General features: G+C 37.8%; 1 pseudogene across 1 annotated transcript; it reads left to right on the forward strand.

The window, feature by feature from the left end:
• Positions 1 to 2,866: 2,866 nt before the first annotated feature.
• LOC114170280 (disease resistance protein Roq1 pseudogene) lies at positions 2,867 to 8,477 on the forward strand (annotated as a pseudogene). Its single transcript, XR_014986613.1, has 3 exons — positions 2,867 to 3,324; positions 8,068 to 8,143; positions 8,249 to 8,477. The product of XR_014986613.1 is annotated as a disease resistance protein Roq1 pseudogene (transcript).
• The last annotated feature ends 283 nt before the right edge of the window (positions 8,478 to 8,760 follow it).

The raw sequence follows: 8,760 nt of genomic DNA on the forward strand, positions 1-8,760 counted from the left end.
TTTGGCCTCGGTCCAAGGAGACCCGGTGCCAAAAGGGGGTCTATGGCTTCGGTTCCCCTAACAACCGAAGCCATAGGGTTTATTTAGGGTTCGAATTTCGCGAACCATTCTTCTTCCCCGCGCCTGCGCCTCTGCAACCTTCCCCTCGCTCTCTCTCTCGCGCTCTCTCTCTCTCTCTCCGCAAAAATGGCTTAAGGTTAAGCCTGAAACTGTTCCTGTGTGCCATTTTCTTCCTGGTGGAGCCCGTGACGATGAAGTCAACGACGTCGTCAGGGGAGCAGAGGTTGAGCGGCACGGCGGCGAACTGGGTTGTGGCGCCGCCCTGGAGGAAGAGGACAGAATACTCCGGCGGGATCTGGAGGAGGGTGCGAATACTCCGCTCATGTCAGATCCACCCCAGTTGTAGAGCTCGGATTGGGCACGGAGCAGAACCTTTTCCGGGAGGGTGGCGAGGCCGGCGACGAAGTTGAAGACGCGATCTTGGGCGTGGGTGAGGGGTGGGGGTTGGGTGTGGAGTTGGGTGGCGCATTTGATTGATGTGGGTTTGAAGAAGGTGGGGCGAGGGGAGGAGAGGCGGAAATGGGTGGTGCGGTTTTGGAAGAAAGGTTGCCTTTCTATCAGTGATGATTGTGGGAGATGAGGTGGTGGAGAGTGGATCGCCGCCGGAGAATGAAACTGGGTATATGGCACCGGTTTTGAAACAACCAAGGTATAAAAGTGGGTATATGGCTTCGGGTGATAACCGAGGCCAAAAGTGGTACATTTTGGCCTCGCCCCAATATGCCTCGGTTCGAGATCCGAGGCAAAATGTGAAAAATAATCGGGGCAGAAAGCCTTTACTGCACTGGTGCCGTTTAACCCACCAACCCATGATGGACCAAACCGGATTTAAAATTTTTCGATTCACTAATAAATAAGCTGAATTAGATTGACCCATTAAATGACTAACCGTGATAGACCGGATTGAGCCAGGCCGGACTGCCCATTCTGACATATCTAGTTTAATGAAAGAAAAAGCACGTTCTCTTCTACTTTTCGAGTGATTTTCATTTGCATGCGCTTTGTCATTTGATTAATAAAGACTGGACTCTGGCTGATGCCTCAAGACAAATATCATACGCGCATTACCTACAAGACAAATTTTAAAAATTATTTAAATTTTCTTTTATAATTATAATAATATTAAATTTTATTATTTTTGTTATCATAAAAAATATAACAGCATCCTTAATTAATAATAATATAATTTATAATAATAAAAATAGTTATAATTATTTATTATAAATACAGGCGTCTGATTTTTTTTTATGATAACCAAATACAATAAATACTGTTCTAATTATAATCATAATATAAATAGACATCAAAACCTAAATAGTGTTATGATGATAAAACGTGTATGCAAAAATAGTCATAAAAATAAGTTATAGGCAAGAGAATTAAAAAAATCATCTTCTTTAATAATTGTTATAATAATAAAACTTAAAAAGTTATTTAAGTTAAACTGAAATTATTATTTTCATTATAATAATAAAATTAAATTCATATTTTCTAATGATGTCTTATCATTTTAGAAAAAACAGAAATAAAAACTATAATATTTTAAGAAGGCTTAAATACATTTTTAGTCCTCATTTTCATAGTGTTTGTTACGGATGATCCTCATTTTGACATAATGTTTAAGATGGTCTTCATTTTTACCGAATGTTTAAAATGGTCATCATTTTCGCAATTCGTGTTTTATTTGGTCCTTTTCTGTAATACCGTTTAAATCATTAACGGAGCATTGTACAAGTAGCAAGGTTTGTTGTAGGGTGTGTCACGTGTACTGTATAGGTGTGGTAATTAACGTTAATTTTTTAATTTAAGGGAAATTTTGCAATTAGGGAAATTTCTTCATCTTCGTCTTTCTTAAGCTCGGATTTGCAGAGGAAGCAGCTAATACTTGTCATTTCATCATTGGATTAACGTGAACCCTGTTACTAATTGCAACCTCTTCTCAGCAACCTTCAATGACTTCTCCAAATCATTAATCTGCCTCATTTGTGTCATGATGATGACATCCTTTTCATCAACACCACCATTTGAAAACATTGCAACCCACATTATTGGAACCACCACTCTGTAAATCAATAAACCAAAAATTAAAACCAATTTATTATTAACACAAAAATAAAAATAGATTGTACCCAAAATTTTCTACCAATATTCTTTGGAGTTCTTGCAATCCTCAAAGTTGTCATCTCTCCGTAGCTACAAATCGGAGTTAATCCATTTCTCGTTGAACCATCAACAGTGCACGAAGTGATACAACACGGTTGCCTCCAACGATTACAACCAGAGGGAAAGGAAGAAGATCGGGACCGTAACATACCTATATAATGGGATTGCAGGAAGAAGAAGATTAACTAGAAAATTGAAATGAAGAGTGCAAATGTAATCCAATGATGAAATGACAAGTATTAGCTGCTTCCTCTGCAAATAATCCGAGCTTAAGAAAGATGAAGATGAAGAAATTTTCCTAATTGCAAAATTTCCCCTAAATTGAGAAATTAATGTTAATTAGCCATATAGTACACGTAACACACCTTAATACAAACGTGTCACCTGTACAATGCCCCGTTAATGATTTAAACGGCGTTACAGAAAAGGACTAAATAAAACACGAATTGCGAAAATGAGGACCATTTAAAACATTCGGTAGAAATGAGGACCATTTTAAACATTCTGTCAAAATGAGAACCATCCGCAACAAACACTACGAAAATGAGGACCAAAAAGGTATTTAAGCTTTTTAAGAATTACATATTTTTTTAGGTTGATGATAGACTTGACTCCGCCTGATACATTGAGAATACTATTCTATTCGCACATTAATCTTCTTCAGCAGGCGAGTTTTCACCTTCTCAATGGCTTCCAACAAAATGCAACGCAGCTCTTCATCACACACTAAAAATTTTGATGTGCTTGTTAGCTTCAGAGGCACAGATACTCGTAACGGTTTCACAAATCATCTTTTTGGAGCTCTTCAAAGAAAAGGAGTTATTGCCTTCAGAGATGACTACACAATCCAGAAAGGGGAGTTCTTAGAGTCTGAGCTCTTGCACGCAATTGAAGGATCATGCGTTTTCATTGTTGTCTTCTCAAAGGACTATGCATCATCCACATGGTGCTTGAAAGAGCTTAGAAAGATCGTTGATTTGGTTGAAGAAATAGGTCGAAGTATGCTCCTGATTTTCTATGATGTCAATCCTTTTGAGGTTCGAAAACAGAGTGGCGAGTTTGCAAAAGCTTTTGCAGAGCACGAAGAAAGGTTCAAAGATGACTTGTGTTAGGAACAAGGCAATAAAGGAAAGAATAAAGGAGAGAAAAATAGATACAGAGAATTTAACGTGGTTCGGCTACAATGTGTATGCCTACATCCACAACTACACTAGGAAGTATTTGTATTTCTGGTGTATCTTAAAGCTTTACATAGAGTCTATTATATAGTAAAATAGAGAACCACATCTCACTATTCTAAGCGATGTGGGACTAAATCAAGCACCATAATACTAACAATTCTCCCACTTGGGGTTTGATTTACATTACCACCTAGTGTAGTGCCTTCATCATCAATTTTCTCGAAGGCCAGTTGAGGCAATGCAAAGCCTCAACTTAGTTGTTGTGACAGTCTTGGTCAACATATCAGCTGGATTCTCTGCACCTAGAATCTTCAACAAAATCAAATATCCATCATTTATCAAGTTTCTGATAAAATGATACTTCAATTCAATGTGTTTGCATCTAGAGTGAAGAATTGGATTTTTAGCAAGACAAATGGCACTTTGACTGTCACTGAACAATGAAGGTTCATCTTGCCCTTTTCCTAATTCTTTTAGAAGATTCTTCAACCATATCATCTCTTTTGCTGCTTCTGAGATAGCTATATATTCAGCTTCAATGGTTGAAATGGAGACTCTTCCTTGAAGTTTGGATTTCCAACTAATAGCTGTGCCACCCAACGTAAAAATATAACCTGTTGTGCTCTTTCTACCATCCAAATCACCTCCCAAATCTGCATCAGAAAACCCCTGTAAAGTGAGATTACTTCTTTTAAAGGACAAATGCATCTTTGAAGTGCCCTTCAAATATCTCAATATCCACTTCACGCCTTCCCAATGCTCCTTTCCGGGATTGGATAGAAACCTGCTCACAACTCCCATTGCATGTGTTATATCAGGTCTGGTGCAAACCATAGCATACATCAAGCTCCCTACTGCAGATGCATATGGCACTTTAGACATGTGATTTTCTTCTTCCTCTATCTGAGAAGATTGCCTTTTTGAGAACTTTAAGTGAGTTCCCAAAGGTGTATTCCTGGTTTTAGCATTTCCAACATTGAACCTGGTAAGCAATTTTTCTATATATTTTTCCTGAGATAAGTTTAGAATACCTTTAGATCTATCCCTGGAAATTCTCATACCAAGAATTTGCTTGGCTGGACCAAGATCCTTCATTTCAAAATTTTCTTACAATTGTTTCTTCAACCTGTCAATTTCTGTCATATTAGCACCAGCAATCAACATGTCATCAACATACAAGGCAAGAATGATATAACTATCAACATATTTCTTCACGTAACAACAATGATCTTCTTCACATCTGTGAAATCCTGAGTTTCTCATAAACTCATTAAACTTCTTATACCATTGTCGCGGTGCTTGTTTCAACCCATACAAACTTTTATGAAGCTTGCATACAAGATTCTCTTTGCCTTGTACTTCAAAACCTTTTGGTTGTGCCATAAAGATTTCTTCCTCAAGATCTCCATGTAGGAATGCAGTTTTCACATCTAACTGCTCCAGATGAAGATTTTCTGCAACTACTATACTCAAGATAACTCTGATGGTAGTCATCTTGACAACAAGAGAGAAAATTTCTGTGAAGTCAATTCCTTGTCTCTATTGGAACCCTTTCACTACGAGTCTGACCTTATATCGTTTGCTGCCATCTGGTTCTTCTTTTAACCGATAGACCCACCTGTTTTGCAAAACCTTCTTTCCTTCTGGAAGCTTGGTTAAAGAGCATGTCTTATTCTTCTGAAGAGACTTTATCTCATCTTCCATTGCTAGCTCCCACTTAATAGATTCATCTCCCTGCATAGCCTCAGCAAAATGCTCTGGCTCACCAGCATCAGTCAACAACAAGTAATGCAATGAAGGGGAGTACCTTTGTGGTGCTACAATTGTTCTGCTAGACCTTCTAGTCGGTAATTCAGGAGTTACTGACTCTACTATCTGTTCAGGTTCTTACCCAAACTCTGACTCGGGCTCTGACTCAGGCTCTACTTCTGTATTCTGCCTTCTGTTGGCTACATCACTTTTTGAAATTTCTTCTAATGATACCTGCTCTGGCTTTTTATTTGCATTTGCAAATTCTGCAGTCCTGTCCTTATAGAACATGTTTTCATTAAAAGTAACATTTCTACTTCTGATAATTTTTTTGTTTTGGTCATCCCAAAACCTGTAGCCATACATGTCAGATCCATAGCCAATGAAATAACATCGCTTTGCCTTAGGGTCCAATTTATCTCTACTATTAGAGTTCAACAAAATATATGAAGCACAACCAAAAACTTTCAGATGTGAAAGGTTTACCTCATTTCCAAACCATACTTCTTCAGGTAACTGATAGCCTAAAGGAACTGATGGTCCTCTGTTTATGAGATAGGTTGTTATGCTTATTGCATCTGCCCAAAATACCTTAGGTAATCCTGACTGGATTCTCATACATCTTGCTCTCTCATTCAAGGTTCTATTCATTCTTTCTGTCATACCGTTTTGTTCTGGTGTTCCTGAAACCGTCTTGATCATTCTGATCCCATTCTCTGAACAAAACTCCTTGAATTGATTACTGTCATATTCTCCACCATTATCAGACTTCAAACATTTAATCTTTAAACCTGTTTGAGTCTCAACCTCCTGTTTCCACCTTTTAAACACAGAAAACACATTAGATTTATTTTTAAGAAAATAAACCCATACCTTTCTTGTAGAGTCATCAATGAAGGTTACGTAATACTGTGAACCTCCAAGAGATTTCACTGGAGCTGGCCCCCAAACATCTGTATGCACTAGTGCTAGTCTTTCAACTTTAGACGACTTACTTGTTTTGGAGAAGCTAACCTTTTTCTACTTTCCAAAGATACAATGTTCGCAAGGTCCAACGTCAACATGCTTCAAGTTAGGTATTTTACCTTTTGAGACCATGAGCTTCATTCCTTTCTCACTCATATGCCCAAGGCTCTGATGCCACAAAGAGGAACTGTTGCCAACTTCTGCAACTGATATCATATCCTCATCTGCAATCATATAAAGAGATCCTCGCTTCTTTCCACGAGCAACAACAAAATTACCTTTCATTACTTTCCGGTGTCCATCTCCAAAGGTGGTGTAATGACCTTCATCATCCAACTGCCCTATAGATATTAAGTTTCTCTTTAAGGCAGGAATATGTCTGACATTATTCAAAGTCCACAAACTTCCATTAGAGGTTCTGATATTGATATCACCTCTTCCTATAATATCAAGAGATTTCCCATCTGCAAGGTAGACCTTCCCAAACTTTCCTGGAACATAGTTAGATAATAGTTCTAAGGAAGGTGTAGTATGAAATGATGCACCTGAGTCCATAATCCATGAGTCAATAGAATTATCTAGACAACATAATAGTGCATCTTCAATTTCATCAGTTGCTGTATTTGCTGATTGATCATCATCTTGCCTCTTGTTGTTGTTCTTCCTTGGAGCCCTACATTGATTTGTAAAGTGACCCCTTTTCTGACAATTCCAACAAGTGATATCATTCCGAAATTTTGGTTTTGATTTCTCTATAGACTTTGATCTGCCCCGGCCTTGATTACGACCTTTCTGGCTACTTCTTCCTCTAGTTTCAGTACGCAATGCTAAACCGGAACTAGAATTGGAAGATTCCCCTGAACTTTTCCTGCGAACATCTTCGCTTAAGATCAAGTCACGGATGTTATCAAACTTCAACTTACTATTACTTGCAGAATTACTAACTGCAGTAACAGTTGCACTCCAACTTTCCGGAAGAGATGATAATAAAATTAATGCTTTCACCTCATCATCAAATGTTATCTGCACTGATGTCAACTGCGCAATAATTGTATTGAATTCACTAATATGATTAGTAATCGAGTTACCTTTACCCATTTTTAGGTTGACTAGTCTGCGAATCAAATACACTTTATTGGCTGTAGATGGCTTCTCATACATATTTGACAATGCCTTCATCAAATCTACGGTTGTGTTCTCGTTCATGATGTTGAACGCAACATTCTTGGCTAATGTCAACCGGATCACACCGAGTGTCTGCCGATCTAACAAATCCCATTCTGCCTGCTCCATGTCGGTTGGCTTCTGCCCTGTTAAGGGTAGATACAACTTCTTTTGATACAGGTAGTCCTCTATCTGCATCTTCCAGAACCCGAAGTCACTGCCATCAAACTTCTCAATCCTCACCTTCCCTTCTTCCAATGCCATTGCTCTTGCTGCTTTGACCAAAGCTCCTGCTGCCTTTGACCAAAGCTCCTACGGCGGCTTTTGACCAAAGCTCCTGTTGCCTTTGACCAAAGCTCCTGCTGCGGCTTTTGACCAAAGCTCCTACTGCCTTTGACCAAAGCTCTTGCTGCGGCTTTTGACTAAAGCTCCCACTACTTCTCTAAACTGAGATCCCCAAGAAGAAAAATAAAAACCAAATCTTTTCTGATGTGGAAGATCAGACAATGCTGCAACCATAGAGCATACTAAGAAAAATGGCTCTGATACCAATTGTTAGGAACAAGGCAATAAAGGAAAGAATAAAGGAAAGAAAAATAGACACATAGAATTTAACGTGGTTCGGCTACAATGTGTATGCCTACATCCACGACTACACTAGGAAGTATTTGTATTTCTGGTGTATCTTAAAGCTTTACATAGAGTCTCTTATATAGTAAAATAGAGAACCACATCTCACTATTCTAAGCGATGTGGGACTAAATCAAGTACCATAATACTAACAACTTGGAAATGGTAGAAAAATGGAGGGAAGCTCTCAAAACAAGTTGCGATCGTTGTGGGTGGGATGTGCAAAACAAGTAAGTACTCACATAACCATATTTTTAATATTATATGTTCTATTTTGTTTTTAAGAGTATTAACTAAACTATAATATAAGTGACGTTTGAACATTGGCCGTACAGGCAACAATATGAAGAAATTGAAAAAATTGTTGAAAAGGTAATCGACATATTGGGTCGTAATCAAATTTGGAGTTTTGGAGATGATTTAGTTGATATGCATTCTCGTGTTAAGCAATTGGAAGAAGTTGTAGATTTGAGTGCTAATGATATTGTTCGGCTTGTGGGAATTTGTGGGATGGGTGGAATAGGGAAAATCACACTTGCAACTGCCTTGTTTAATAAATTTTAAAATACACCACTGTCATAAATTTTAAATAAAGTTCAAATAAACTCAAGTTCATACAAGTTCAAATAATTATAAAAATAAATATAAAATGACGTTCAACAAAATGAAAATTCTTAAATTAGTGTTTAGATAAAAAAGAAGTCCAATTTTTCCAATTGATTCTTAAAAAATAAATAAAATAAACAAATAATAAACCTCAATTACCACGTGCTAAGTATTCTTATTTTGATTCCATCATTTGACAACAAACATACCATAAATGTCATTGTCCATTGTCTATATTGGA

This window comes from Vigna unguiculata, chromosome 11 (genome assembly GCF_037176805.1).
Source record: "Vigna unguiculata cultivar grain cowpea cultivar isolate G323 ecotype 2 chromosome 11, ASM3717680v1, whole genome shotgun sequence".
Classification (NCBI taxonomy): domain Eukaryota; kingdom Viridiplantae; phylum Streptophyta; class Magnoliopsida; order Fabales; family Fabaceae; genus Vigna; species Vigna unguiculata.